This window comes from Neodiprion pinetum, chromosome 2, assembly GCF_021155775.2.
Source record: "Neodiprion pinetum isolate iyNeoPine1 chromosome 2, iyNeoPine1.2, whole genome shotgun sequence".
NCBI classification, from domain to species: Eukaryota; Metazoa; Arthropoda; class Insecta; order Hymenoptera; family Diprionidae; genus Neodiprion; species Neodiprion pinetum.
In genome coordinates, this window is record NC_060233.1 from 18,256,641 (window position 1) to 18,272,499 (window position 15,859).

A 15,859-nucleotide genomic window follows, 5' to 3' on the forward strand; every position below is an offset into this window, starting at 1 on the left:
AAGCTTACATTGCGGATGACTATCTATCTATGATTGCTAGTGCGTATCGCCATTGATCCTACGTCGACTCAAATTCGTCAAACTTGGGTATACCAATACTGGTTATCGTGATACAAGCTTACGCAAAGCGATGCTATCGTAATATCGGCTTAAGGTTATCGATAGTAGGTGTATATGACTTATCAACGATTAAAGCGGTCATTTTTACTCTGAATTATTCTCGGAAATAATCGCTAATTGAGAAGTGCAGGGAACGAAATTTATCAAAACGGAATATCTATTTGTTTTCATATTAACATTTCTTTCACTACTCTTAAATATGTGTAAGTATGGAATAGTTGTATTTCATCAATTTGAAAGCGTTGAATCTTGTAGCGTATTCAAAGCGGAGACCTGAGCTCATTTCAACTTTTAAAGTCTGACTCAAGTACATAATGTCGAACAAAAAATATATCTCAAAATAATCTTCTCTACAATTTAACAGACCATTTATCCAAAAGAGTAAAGTGTAATGCTGGATACGTTTTCAGTATTTTAATTTCAAGCTGTATGATCTGTGCATCGTTATGAATTAGGATTAAAGAGATTAAAACAAGATAAGCTTTATTTAAATGAATGGTCAACCCACAACATTCGTTTTTTATTTTTACAGGAATACATGTAAGCTCAAAAAAAAAAAAAAAATTAAATTTTCTTCACTTGAGAAGAAATGAAATACTTTACAGAAAGTTGACAACAATTCTAGCTGGGAATCTCAGAAAGATATTATCGAACTTATTTCTATTAAAAAATTCGATACTATTCTTCCGTTTCGTCTCTGAACAATTTTCATTTTAACAAAACAACGAGGGAATAGAACATTCTTACGATTGTTATTTCAGTTGTTCGAAATGCTATTCACGCCTTAAAACAGTCGGAACTTTCGCAACAGCCCAAGACTCTTTACAGCAAACCGAAATAAGAAAGATCGATAAAAAGAGAAAGAAAGAACGAAAATTGGAACGTGGATCGCCGCCGGGTAGGCGAAGGTCGTTAAATTTGAGTGTCGCAGTCGATCAGCCGGGCAGTGCACGGTAAGGCGGGTGGGCATCTTCTCAAGAATTCGAGCCTGCGACGTTGCAGGAATGTTGTCTAGGCCAGGTTGCGAGTTCTCTGACGATGAGTGGTTAGTTACTATTGCTCGGCTAGGCGCGTGTCTCTGCCACGCATCAGGCTTCACCGCACGCACTTACGAGCTATGACGAGTTTACGTGAGCTGCCTTCATGACGTATACGCCCTGGATTGCGAGGAATACGACGTTAAGGTCATGCGGTACTCCTACCCTTACCGACCGAGCAATCTCACCCTTTTTCTTCGTATCTTAAGTAAAGAAACTAACGGAAAGGGTTGAAATTTCGACGGTGCATTGCTCTTTTGTGGCGAAATTTAAGAAAGTTACTCATATCTCGCAAACCGTAAAAAAAAAAGAAAAAAAAATGTGTGGAGCTCTTTGACACGTGTTACTATTTCCGCATTTCCCGCATTTCAGGGGACGGAAGGCGCTTAGCTGAGGTACATTGTGCGATTCCGGAAAAAACGAGGAGTAAAATGAACCGTCGTGAGACTGTTTTCACGCAATGTCGAGGTCGCTAGTCGAGAACTAGGAATTACAATAATTTTGTAAATAAAATATACTCTCACGATTAGCTGGGCCCACGGCCGAGCGTTCCTTGGTTGGCCGTGAAGTGAGGGTGAGTTTGCTCGGTCGGTAAGGGTGGGAATACTACATGACCCTAACAGCGCTGATGCTCTCCTATAATGTGGCGCATTTTCGGTATAATTGCGAGTGGTTGTGACTGTGTATAAGCGAAGTTCCCGTGTAATATGCGAGTATATTACAGTCAACCACTCGGAGCTAGTGACTCGAAAAGGAGACAAAGCTGACCTGCGTCAACTGTTAGCTTTACTGCCAGTTTCGAAGGTGTGTGTGATTCTTCCAACTGTGCAAACACTTGAATCAGTGAGACAAGAAGTGAGAGACAGCGAAGCTGATGAAAGAGACAGCGTTTTACACGACTTGAATTCCTATTTTCTAACAGCGTTATTGTTACATGGTTTGTGATTTTATCAAGTTTTTCTTCTTTGACAGCGAACATTCGTTTGAATAATTATACAAATTTTAGTATCCTATTTGTTTTACCCAAAATTTGGTCTACTACATACATTCGCCCAATCGTAAACATGAAGTTGGAAAAAAAAGTTATTAATTAAAGGGGAAACATTATAATGTCCATATTTCTTAATAAATTAATTTTTTTAAGCAGTTTTTATAACGGAGAACTTTGATATTATTCAACATTATGGTAAAATAGATCGTTACGAATTTGTAATACATGTTATATGCGAAGTTTAATAACGTTTCGGACATCGATTTATCATATTTGTAACTGGACACCTTTTGATGTGACGAGAAATTGGCAAAATTTGAATTAGTACTTACTTGTCTTATTAATTTTTATTGGTTGAGGAAGGTTAGGTTTACGTTGTTTGAGGCATTATAATTATTTGCCGTCAAAATTTTACAGCTCTAGGAGTGTACAAAGTTTTCCTAATCCCAATTATCATTCCTTTTCATTACAAAATTTCTATACTCACCAAACTTTAATTGGAATGCAACATCAATATCCTAAAATAATCCGTTTAATTCTCTGTTTTTCTGCAGTAAATAAATTGCAATTCTTTTTCTATCTCATATAAAGAAACTATATCAGTAACGAGTATACACTTATCGATTATGATTACTTGTGAAATATATACTATATTGCATTTACAAATTAGGTATAGTATTGAAGTGGTGCTACCGCATCACCAGTGAGTCTTTCTCCCGAGCAATTTATCCGTCACGACTAGTCAACGCCTAATTACTCCAATTAGTTTCAATTAACGACCTTTTTGCTGTACGGTTAATGAATTAGACACGTTCATTTTTATGCTTACTTACTTTGGTTTCCACAACCGATTATTACACGAAGTTAACAGCAATCGTCATTCCTGAAACGGAGTAACGGGTCATCATTCTCACACCAGTAGTTCAGTATTCAGGTTCGAGTGAATCTGATTTTATTAAGCGCCACAGAGTTGAAAATTCTCAACCAATGCGTCGAACTTCAAATTATTCACGATCAATAATTGGAATATATCTTTAGGGTTTGTTACTTTTTTCAGTAAAAATTCAATGAAAGGACCGTTGTCGGTTATTATGGAAACAGAACATCTAAAACAGTGTTATGATTGATAAATTCGGTTAATATATTTTAGGATCTGGTCCACGATCATTTTTTGGGAAAGAACTATTCGAAACTATGTTTTAGGAAAGAATTTATAAAATACAAATATCAAACGAGTACGCACGAATTGTGCGCATTTGCTTTGGCATCCTTAAACCTTACGTTCAATGGTTTTTGAGGTCATTGATTACGAATCTGAACTCGAAATTTGCAAATTCAAAATACCGGGCTCAATATGGTGGACAAACAGAAACAACAAGAAGAAAAATGTTGAAAAAATTTTGTACAATTTTTTGGCGTGTATTAAGTTTGTGTTAAAAATTGGCATCGGGATGTTCATGGCAGATTAACAGGAAATGCCTTTTTACGTCGAAAAGTACGAATTTCGATCATTTGTTTACACGTGCTATTTTTGCGATAATTAAATAAATAAATTTCATTTTTTTTTTTTTTTTTTTAGACTTGGAAATATTTCAGAGACCACTTGGTACCAAAAAACTCGGCAGTCGTTACCAAAAAATTCGGTTAATAAATAAAATGCTGCTACTGCTGCGCTGCTGTTGCAAAAAGTATGAATTAGAGGATTAAGCTTAACGTGTTTCCTGTAAACATCAAATTTATGCTCATGTGAAAAACATTATTCGCCCAAACAAACTTAGCTTATATGACCCTTTTCCTACGATTGTCATACGAACCGGTGCTTTGTGGGTAAATTTCGCCTATCGGCACGTAGGTAATGGAATCGTTCAGCTGCCAGGAAGTAACCCGAGAATACTTCCCCACCTCTCCGTCAGTTATCATCGTTGTGCTTGCACAAAGGGAAAAATGAGTACGTGTGCGAGACGTTGTATTATTTGACTATGTGCGTAAGCTCGTTCCTTACTTACATACCTCCATGCATCTACGTATATGGAGATACTTCTCTTTGGTAGATGCAGAACTAGCACATGGTTTGCGGACGTAGCCATCTTTCCTAATAATCAGACGCAAGGTTCGAAAAAGGAATAAGAATAAAGGCGAAGGAGGATGGGATGGGGAAAAGAAAACAATTCTCTTGGCTCAAGACTTACGTATCACATAACACCCATTATCTTTGTCAGCGATTATAAGTCAGGTTTGTAATCTGGTGGACGCTTTTGTATATGCTGACGACGATAATTACGTCTTAACTTTTTTGTTATAAATGTGAGGATTTTTTTCTTAACCTACTAACTAATCCGTTTCGAAGACTTGACGAAAAATATTGTGCATTTCAGTCTGAATGATGCTCAACTTCACCTCTGCCGCTATGTGAATAAACTGGAAAAAAATTAATTTTGGATCGTACTGTCAGAAACAATTCTCCCCAGAGAAGCATCAAAAGTTTTCGTTCAATTGCGTCTATCAATTTTCAAAATGGTCGATCGACGCCAAAATTTAGCTTAAGCCCAGTGAATGACAGACTTGAAAATATAACGCCACGCATCTGACACCCAAGCAAAAAGAAAAAAAAAAAAGGATTGTACCGTAACAAGCGGGTCTGGACTGATCGTGAGCCAGTCTTTAAACTTCCCATTTATTACTCGTTTTGAGCCGAAACAAGGACAACAATAAAAATGTTGTAAATCTGACTTTAGATTCGTGATTAGCGACACGAAAAAGCTAATTGTACGAATTGATGACTGAACTTTTCGTTTTCCGGGTGATTACAGTTAAATTTAAATTTAAAAAAAAAGTCGAACTTCAATGTTCAAGAACGCTGAGATCCAGGATTTCCTGATTGATTTTTTTTTAATATAATGGCATTCCATACCGAAGTGGTAATCTTTCTGAGTATAATAATAAGAGCGTTCATTTTGGTCGTTTGAACTTTGTCATGCATCGGTGTTGAGCCATTTTTCAACTGAATTTCCACTTGTTTTTTTTCTCCTCTCTTCTTTCATGTACCTAACATATACGGGCGATTCCGGCTAATTGATTAAGAATTATCAAGGTTCAACTTGTTCTCAGATATTCATTGCATCACTCTCGATAGCGCTAGATAAAGCTCTGATTCCTTTGAACTATTTAACAACCAAATTTTTTCACTTTTACTGATTGAATCGGAGCTCGACAAAAAAGAAAATAAATAAAAAATTGTCCGAATCAAGAAAGAGTGAATAAATTAGTGAAGGGATGTCGTTCAACGCTCCAAATATAAATTAATAAACATTAAGGGAGTGCTGCTCTGGTCCATTTCGACGATGACGTATAAACATTTACAAATATCTGAGTCCACGTATCTCTAAAACGAAAGAGTGCTCGACAGCCAAATTCCTTACGCAATTCTCTAGAAAAACACCCCAATACATTTTCATTGGATGCAAAAATAAAGAAATGGCATGAATTCTATGAATTTATTCCTGTGATTTCGTAGAATCCGTGCCGTTTCTTTATTCCTGCGTCAAATGAAAATGCGTTCGAGTATTCTCCCTCAGAATCGTGTACAGAATGTGGCTGTTGAGCACTTTTTCGCGATTGAGATACGTGAACTTTGAGAGGTGGTGTTGAAGTTTCGAAAGCGCCTGATATCGAATTATTTGGTGGCGAAACTTGGAGTAAAGAAATCAAAATTTTATGAAACATCAAAGTTTGGAATGGTCGGAAACCTGAAGGCTCAAAGTTCCGAAATATAAAATTCTGAAAATTCAAGTACGATACTCAGAGCAAAGTAACGAAGAGTAAAATTCCGACAGAGTAAAATTTCGAAAGTTAAAATATACTCACACAGCGGAGTTTACTCAACGAGCGGGTGTAGAAAATCAGAAAAACCGAAAATCAGAATGACCAGCATTCCGAACGTAAAAATAACGAAAATCCAAAACAAGAAAGATCAAAGTGGTAAAATTTCACCACGCCAGAAATTCACTGAACTAAAAATCTTCGATCATTTGGAATTTTGATGTTTCACATTTTTAAATTTTCTCATTTTTACACTTTCGCAACTTCGACCTGTCGAAGTTACGCCCTTCAGGCATTTTGTCCCTTCGGAATTTCGTCTTTTCGGAACTTTGAGCGTCGCGTTTCAGAATATTCGAAGCTTTGATGTTTCGTCAAAGTTTGATTTCTTTACCTTAAGTTTCACCACCAAAAATTCCGAATTTGTCGCTTTCGGAACTTTCCACATTCGGAACTTCAACACCGCCCTAATACATCGATTATATCCGAACCCACTGCAGAGTTCTACCGTTATTGCACAGTCTGCGAAGCCGCTCCTTAACGAATCCAGACTTCGAGCGTGCGAGATGATTTGGAAAAATACTCAATGTTCCCCGGTAATTTGGCGTGTCTACACGGCAGAGGAAAGATGACTACGAGTGTGGCTAGTGGCGAGATAATTGATGTTAATCGAGAATTTTCGACAGCTGAAAAGTTACGCCACCGCCGATGACTTCGGGTGTCGGATCATGGAGTGGAATAAAAACAAAAGGTTAGAGATAATCGAGGGTTTCCCTGATCTCGGACACGTGGCGAAGGGTTCGTACCCTTCACCCTTCACCGTTCTCTGATCTCTTCCGCACGACGGCTTCCGTCAGGCAGAAAGGAACCGGAGGATGCTGTGCGCTCAGTGATATAAATAGAAATACATGCTGTGTACATATACTTACTTTACCTCTGCGTCATGTGCGGTGCACATAATGGGTTGAATTCGGTTGGTTTTGATATACAGCCACTTACTCACCACCCTCGGGCGTTTTAAACTTCCCGTCACGTGCTCAGCCCCAAGCTCCGTTGCATGGTTTATGGTCGAGTGATCTGGTAGGCGGGTAGGCAGGCTTATCGATACGTGCGTCTGATGGTGTTGTGTGCTTTCCTTTGTAACACTGGCATGGCAACGAATTCAACGAAGATTCTATTCGGAAATCGAATTTCTGTTTTGGTTTATAAGCCCGGCTAAGTTTATAAGACTAAGGCTATCGAAATTTCATTAGTAGTAACTCGTGACAATGACATTGCCGGTTGAGCAAGTCGGTCCTTTCATCCATTCCAAAGTCCATTCGTGGTCAGGTACAAAGTAGTATCGATAAACTAGCACACTTGTAATTAAGGATGTGCATTAATAAAGGAGCGAGCTGAGTCTGCGGAGTACAATTGTTAAATTAGGGCCACGGTTGAATGTGCCCAAGTGCTCTCAGAAGTATACATTATTATTTTTTTTTTTTTCAGTGCAAAAATTCATTTATAGAGTAAATAGATCAACGTTTGGTTTGTGAACATGAAATTACATTATTCAAATTAGATGTTTCAAGACCGTAAGTAAGTACGAAGATGTTTGATCATTTATTCACGCTCCGGGATTCCCAGTTCCTGAGAATTTTCTTCAACATATTGTTTATATATTCAAGCACGAAAAAAGCTACTGCAGTGGCAATGGGCTGAGGTCTTATTTTAACGGGTCCCTAAACAGAAGAAAGAGGTCAATTTGTTCCATCTCTCCAGATTTCATTAGAATATTATCTTCATCTCGTAATGCTTCATGATGAAATTTTCTACCAATTCACTCGTAGATTTACCTAATCTTTTTTTTCTCAAATTTTAACGTCTGATCTGACAATTGAAAAATTTGGATTGAGGAGGTTTTCGAAATGAAACGTGAAATTCACTTAACTTGGCATGCAGCAGTTTATTATCATCACCATTTCACTGAGGTTTTCAAATGATAAGTGTCAAAATAACCCCAATTGTTGGTGAAAGTGAGCGAAGAAAGCCAATTTAATATCTACAATATTGGGCCGCAAATGATGTAAGCAGTTACAATTTCCATGATATTTTCGAGACTATTTGTGCTTGTCTGATGAAATCTTCACCGAAACTCAGCAATGTAACTTCATCTACCGATCACGCCTTTAATTGGATATTTCACAAACCATTCCCTGAATTGTCTGATATAAATAGGACGTGACAAAGAAATTCTAATTGTAAGTTCAAGGAGTATAAAATTTAACCCTTTCGTGCATACATTTTTCCTTACATGCGAAATTTTGCACAGATGGGCTTTTGGGGTCGCTGATTACGAATCTTAATTCGAAATTCGAAAATTTTCAATGGTGAATCCAACATAGCGGGCAAATAAAACAACAAGAAAATTTTTTCGGTGTGTATTAAGTTTGTGTCAAGATTGGCATTAAAATTTTCATGGTAGATTAGCAGAAGACGATTTTTTTTTCTTGGAAAAGTACGAATCTCGACCATTTGTTTACATGTGCTATTTTTGCAATAAATAAATAAATAAGTAAATTTTGTAGGTTTTTTAGACTCAGAACCACGTGAAAAGAAAGAACTTGGCAGTTGTTACCAATAAAATAGTTTTATAAATGAAAAGTTGCAAAGAAAAACGCAAATTAAAGGGTTAAAAGGAATGAATTACTGGTGAGGTATAAGCGTATCACAGAACTTGGCTGTGCTTCGAAATTCTTTGCAAAGTCCACACGCAAACACCGAAGCAGCAGCGATATTGGCTACTTGAATGGAATATCGAATACCATTCATGATTGAATAGAAAGTTTTCGTCTCTTGAGCACCCGATGTAAGAATGTATGTAGATGAATGTTTACGTGTTGGAATCTTACGCTTCCGATGGGAAGCCACGCAAGACGGTCAAAAGCCGTCTAATAAATGATATGCGGATGTGCAGTATCATTAGTTACGAGAAAATGCATTGTTGGAGATATAAATTTGAAAAACTGGTGATTTCGAAAAATTAACAACGGAGCCAGGAATCGACCTGGTATCTAGAGATGCTTGACCGGAGCCTTACTCCACTAGACCACCTAGCCGCCCTGACTCTGTTGTCGTTAATTCCTCTCATCAAATGTAAATATTGATCCTAGCGTAAAAATGATAATAACCAAACTTGTGGGAAATTAAATTTCCAACAACTTTGGATTCTGCCATTTTTGCTCTAAGGTTGTAAATTAACGAGTTATTTCAGAAAAACGAAAAAATTGAACTTTAAATCAAGATGGCGGCGAACGCAGTGGCGGGATTTTCCCCAAAATCGAGATTTAGACTTCCAACCACCTCCCCCCAAAGTTAAAAAGAAAAAAAAATCGCTCCCCCTAATTATTTCCATTTAAGGCTATTTTTATGTCTATCTCGACTGGACTACCATAACCTCACACGCTGTGTGCGGTTGAATTTGAACCAACGTATACAACACGAGCATGTCCGATGATCAGCGGGCGGTTGAACCAGGAGCTGGAGTTTACGCGCCCATAATATCGCATTAATGAGCCCACGCGCATGGTGCGTGTGCATCGGCTATTTTCATCTGTCGTATAAGGATAACACACTTGCACGCGTACGCGTCATGCGTGCATAACCGGTCATCGCGTTCATTCAAACACAGCGCGGAGCACGAAGCGTCTGAATACTGCAATTCTTGCCATTCGCTTGAGGCGATTTCTCCCCTCAGTTGTGTCTTGTACGTTTTTCCCTTGGTAGATATCCTCGATGATGGTAGCTTGATGATTGTGCCTAGTATACCGCTGTTGGATAGCGGTACTGGCAATTATTCACATGGTGCGATTCAACTTTGTGAAAAAGAAAAGATTGCGTTACCAGCTATCGTCTGCGTTACGGTGATCGAGAGCTTGGTAGGGATTTGTTGAAGCTATGGATACTTCCTTCACTTATTTGCCCCCGCTAAATATGGCAATACGCGTTTTATCTTTGTTCAAACAACAGTAGAGCCTCCATTATACGAATTAGTTGGAACCGAGCCTAGTTTAGATAATCAAAAGTTAGGATATCCGAAATGGAGTTTTTATCTTAAGGTGTAATGATGTACAACACAAATTTAAATCGGTAAACAGTCCGTATTAAACATCTGAATACATGTTGAACCTCTTTCAAAAATCGAACGCTTATTTTATTACTTTCGTTTTATCTAGTCGTCTTTTGTCGATTGACGAACGTCTGATCCATATTGTTCAGCGAGCAACGATATATATTTTGCACTAAAAATGTAGTTCTTGAGCCGACGTTCGGATAAATCAAGTGATGGTTCGGATAATCGAGATTCTGCTGTAATGCTATTCTCATATTTTTATAAAGGATACAGTATGATACAGACCTAGTGATGCACGTTGTTTAGGTAAAGTACTTGAGGCATAAGCGATTTTCAGCTGTTATAACAATTTGGCACCAAAATTGAGCTGTTTTTATTCGCTTTAATCGTGTCATATAAGAAGTAACTGATTGCAAACGTAAGTAATAATACTCATTAAAACATGAATAAGTTACCACCGAGAGGAACGGAATTTCCAAAACTCCAGACAACGAAACTATTTGTTGAATCTACACCGAATTGATTTTTTACACTCAAATTAATTAAAAGACGTGGTACAAATAAGATTTCAAACCAAAAAAAGAAAGTTGTATAAAGTGAAGAGAAGTTGACTTACAATTGATTCCAAGAAATATTGAAAACTTCAAGTTAAACCAAAAATTTGTTACGGGCTCTACGGTGATTAACCATTAACTGTTTAAAACACAAAAATAGTTAGTAAAATGCGCACTTGGCTCGTTATAACTCACACCGAAGATTATTTCTTGTGACCGCATTTATTTCACAAAAATTCCCCAGATGCCGTCAATAAGTAGAATTTTTTTTTTTTCGTTAATTTGTTAATCCGACTCCATTTCCGACTTATGAGGACATAATTTGATGTAAAATTTTCCAATCTACACGATGGTCAAGTCATGTTCATCTGTCGATAGCAGTTTTTGATGAAAACGCGAAGCCCGTCAAATTTTGCTATTTTCTCGAAACATCGACTATGCCGCTCAATAATGACTTCAGATCTGAGTTTCTGAGGGAAACGAAAACCCCTACAGACAAAAATGCAGCCACGTACCGAACATTTTCAATTCAGACCTGTTCTAACTAGACACGAAACTTGAGTTTAACTTTCAATCTTCTTGTTTTCTTACAATATCACTCTTTTCTCTCTAGGTTGAAATGACTAAATATACCAATACTTAAAAAAAATGTATTCGATGCATTTTCATTTAATTATTAATATTTTCACTATCACCGACTGATTCTTCTTCTCTCTACAACTTCATATCCATACTTTGCTTTCCTTTCTTCTGCATCCAATTGTATTTCCTGCTTTCAGTACCTGTAAATAATATTGTTGTTGTATATCTTCGGCCTCTCCGTGCCTTACTCAACATTTAATGAGTAGTAATAAAGGCATCTCTCTTTTGCGCGGGCTCTCTTATCTTCTTTGTATTGAATATCTGTAATTATTCTCACCTCTTCTAAATTTACATAATGTATGCTCTCCCTATCTCTTTCCCTTTTCTAATTTTCTTGTGTTAATTTCAAGACATTCGCGTGTGATTTCTTTCGTAGTTCCTATTTATAGACATCCGTTCACCAGTTAGTCCAGTTCCAAGACCGAGAGTCTGGTACTCGAGGAGTGACGTTTGATGATAGATGCGGCGCCATGCGGTTATTATTTTTAATTTCTTTTCTTTACCTTTTTCTCCTGCTTTCTCCATCGGTATTATCTGTTCCTCGTACTTATATGTTCTACATGCGCTATAGCTGTGTATAGCTAATCAATGCGAAGTTTGCTTCGCATACGTGCGACTGTGTTATTAAATGAATGGCTCTAAACTTGACGATATCAAATTTACATAAAAGGATGTAAGCAGGTCCAATTGATTGAGACTGTTGTCCGTTTTCATCATTTCATAGCGATTATTGTGGCAAGTTGCGAAGAAACGAACCGAAAAAAAACTGAAATATAGAGAAACAAGTCGTATTATAAATAACGGCCTGTACATCTGGTTACGCAAGTCGAAATGCGAGGTGTATGATCAGCTTCAAGGGGCAGCAAAGTACCGTAGAAAAAACGCTAAAATTCATATTTGGAAAGTAAAGCAAAGTATTAGAAAGCGATAGAAAAAAAAAATATTACATATAGGTGAAATTTATGTAATACTTTTAAATTTGTCGATTGAAAATACGCTTGAATGAAATCGGAAAAAGAAAAACCTGCTATTTCAGAATGAATCTCAAACATTAGATCCTATGATCGCCATTTCACCAATAGTGGTATTATTTTATAAGTACACTTTTTTACGATTCACTTGAAGTTTAATTCAACATAAAGGGATGGCGATGTGCTTAGACGAGTGTTTAAACAAGACGACGATCCCAGTCAACGAACAACAACATCATACAGTAAATGATAACGTCTATTAACTGAAGTTTCAATTCCGATTCAGTGCAATGTCAGTTATCGAAAAGCCGGCAACCTGTTATTGTTTCTGGAATTATTCGGTTTCACACTAACAAACGTGTTACTCTGAACAATTTTACCATACCGTTCGAAATTTGACGAAGCATTCTACAGAATGACACTGGAATTTTCCAATTGATCCGAATTGATCAGTGTTGCTAGTTCGCACATCTTAGTTCGATACAAAGATCATCTAATCGAGTGCACGTGCATCAGCAGAGATGAATATTGCATCTGGAGTCTCGCTCCAAGTACTAAAAGTACCAGAACTCAGAACGCGCTGCAGTCATGAGTTACCGTTAGTTCATTTGGCCTCAAGATTCATCCGCGTTACTCCGACCGATCATCAACAGAGAACGGGCTCTTTTTCTGCCTCTTCACCTTTCTCACAGCCGATACAGGCTGTGGCATCAGCGCCGGTTTGCATATGCAGTATTAAACACGCTGCATGCAGACGGTACTCCAGTTTCAATGTTAGGATTCACTGCCATTTCTGTCCAGTCCAGACTCGGCAATTCGATAAATTCTATGGTTTTCATTGGGTTTTGCTTCAGATATACATACGTAAATTAATTCTGCGACAGCTAATTTTTTTTTCTCTCTAGCCAGTTACGTTGGAAATTAATTGTAATTGGAAAATTTCAGCTCGCTGCGCGCTAATTACGGCACAATGACATAAACTGCGAAGACACACCAGTGTTCATTTGAGGGGTTACTCTCACATCTCAATGACTTTTTTTTGAAATTTTTTTTTTCTTTCGTTGTTATATTCATTTCATAATTTCAAATTTTTTACACACACACACACACACACACACATGAGAAGCCGGTTAAGCGGCGCCTTAAAGACTTATTCACGATGGGAAAGAGTATCTGCCGCGGACAATGAGTGAGCGGCTATCATGAAAACAGAGATAATAACGCAGAAGATGTACACTTGGGGAAAATGAATCTGAGACGGCTCATTTTTTACACTAGACAGTTATGTTGGCAACAGAGAGAAACCTACAGCGCCATTGTCGGCCGAGCGCGAAACAAACTCTATCAATCAATAAACATAATGTAACCCATGACAGTCGAATCTAACCTTGAAATACGTGTCCATCCAACACGTCATTATCCCCACGTATTCTAAGGTTAGATTTGACGGTCATGGGTTATGTTATGTTTATTGAGATTGAGTTAGTTTCGCGCTCGGCCGACTATGGCGCTGTAGGGGTCTGTGTGTTGCCAACATAACTGTCTAGTGTAAAAAATTAGCCATCTCAGATTCATTGTCCCCAAGCGTACATATGTACTTGAAACGGGGTTGCAGCCTCGGGTGCAGCTACAAGGAGGACGTTATAATTGCATATTGATTCGATTGAGAAGAAAATTAAGCCCTAAAAGTTGGGCACCACCGGGTGCACTCAAGTACATTGGGTATACATAATCGTATTATACATGTACATAAAAATATATATGTATATATGTACGAGTATATTGTAATTATATACGTCATAAACGTCGTCATAATACATCATGCGTGACGGACAAACATTGTAGACACTTCTCTGTTTTAGTGCATTTGCATTCGTAGCCATACGAACCCACACACGTACGCACATATTGTTTCAGTATCGCATCACAGAGTAAAACGTGTACAGTGAGAATCCCGTGAGCCATAAATAGACTCGAAAGGTCATTTTACATTTATGTGAATTACGAGGTCAACCAGAGAAGGTTATATTTTCTCACTCGTGCCTAGCGAGAAGCACTATTTGACTATTACAACACTATCTACGAGTATACTTAATTTCTCTGGCTGTTCTTTCTCTTTTGTTCTTTCCGCTCTCGTGTTAATATTTGTGAAATAAGAAATTGAAGGGAAACAAGCGGAAAGCAAATAAAAGACGTCACTCGTCCAAGCTGAATATACGCTCGGCATGAGGCGATTTTTATTGACACTGCACGTGAGGATTTGAACCCGTTGAACTCTCAGCGCGTTTTTCAATTGGGTATGACAATAATAATTGATTTACATCCAGCCAATAGGGAACGAGTGAGCGATAGCTTAACAGGTCAACATTTGACAATGACGTCATGCTGTTGTGTTTTACTGCCGGTTTAACGTTGAGAAACCATTTGTCGTTACAATCGTAGGCACGTGTGTTGTATGCAGACGTAGTTCTCACTATGTGCATGATCCGGTACGAATAGGAAAAGATGGTGGGATTTGGAAAACCTAACCATCGATTCAGATTACTGGTCCAGTCGAAGATGCTTGGATTTAAAGTATTCGGCCTGGAATGTGTTATTTGTCTTGGCTCGGTGCAGTTTAAGTTCTGTTTCTGTGAATTTGCGGTTTCCTTAACAAGCTACACTGATAGGTAGTGTATCTTTTGTGAAATACACTGCCCGCCGAAAGTTTGATTTCACCAGTCGAAATTTCTTGCCGCGTTCAAAGTTAAATAGCGGACTCGAAAATGAAGATAACCAAATCAAATAAAATCGTACGAAACTTTGTAAAAGACGAAAATATAGGTTTTGATATCCTATTTAAGTTGACCGTCGAAATACCCGAGGGAAAATTTTTTGATAAGCTGTGGGGTATTGGACGGCTAAAAAATAGGCGAAAAATGGCCATGTTCAAAAGTACGTATCGGGGTTGAAAAAAAATCGTAGAGAATTTTCTAAAAACGCAAACTGAAGGTAAATTTGTCCTCTTTAAAACCCCACTTGGTAAATTTCATTATCTTAATTTCCATTCCGATATCCAACTTTTAGTGTGGCAAGAAATTTCGACTGGTGTACTCAAACTTTTGGCCGGAAGTATATCTACGAAACTGTTGATGCTAATTTGAGCAGATTTCCAATGGAAATTGAACAACACTTATGTGTGTTACAGTTCCAGCATTGAAATGTATGATATAACATTTAGAATATCCGTTAAGTAAATATATTCAATTCTGAAGGAGTCTCGAAGCCTTTGACGACGCGAATTACAATTTTTCGCCACGTACACACGGGGAAATGAATTCTGAGCCAGCTAACTTTTTCGACAAGTCGGTTATATCGGCAATGCAGAATTTGCGTGCAGCGCCACAGGCTCAATGTTCAAATGGGTTATGTTATGTTATGTTTACAAAGATTGAGCTTGTTTCTGTGGTGCTGCGCGCTAATTCTGCATTGCCAACGCGACTAACGTGTTAAAAAAGTTGGCCGTCTCAGAATTCATTACCCCGTGTATACCTACAGATACTTTCGATTTGTACCGTTCGAGATTTGGGTCGATCAGTAGCCAGTAGACGTCGGTGGATTCCAATATGAATTTCATC

General features: G+C 37.8%; 1 protein-coding gene across 3 annotated transcripts in view; it reads left to right on the forward strand.

Annotated features, from left to right (window-relative positions):
- The window catches only part of p130CAS (Serine_rich_CAS and FAT-like_CAS_C domain-containing protein p130CAS), a 127,617-nt gene that overhangs the window by 42,549 nt on the left and 69,209 nt on the right, over window positions 1–15,859 (forward strand). The gene's annotated exons all lie outside the window — the stretch shown is intronic.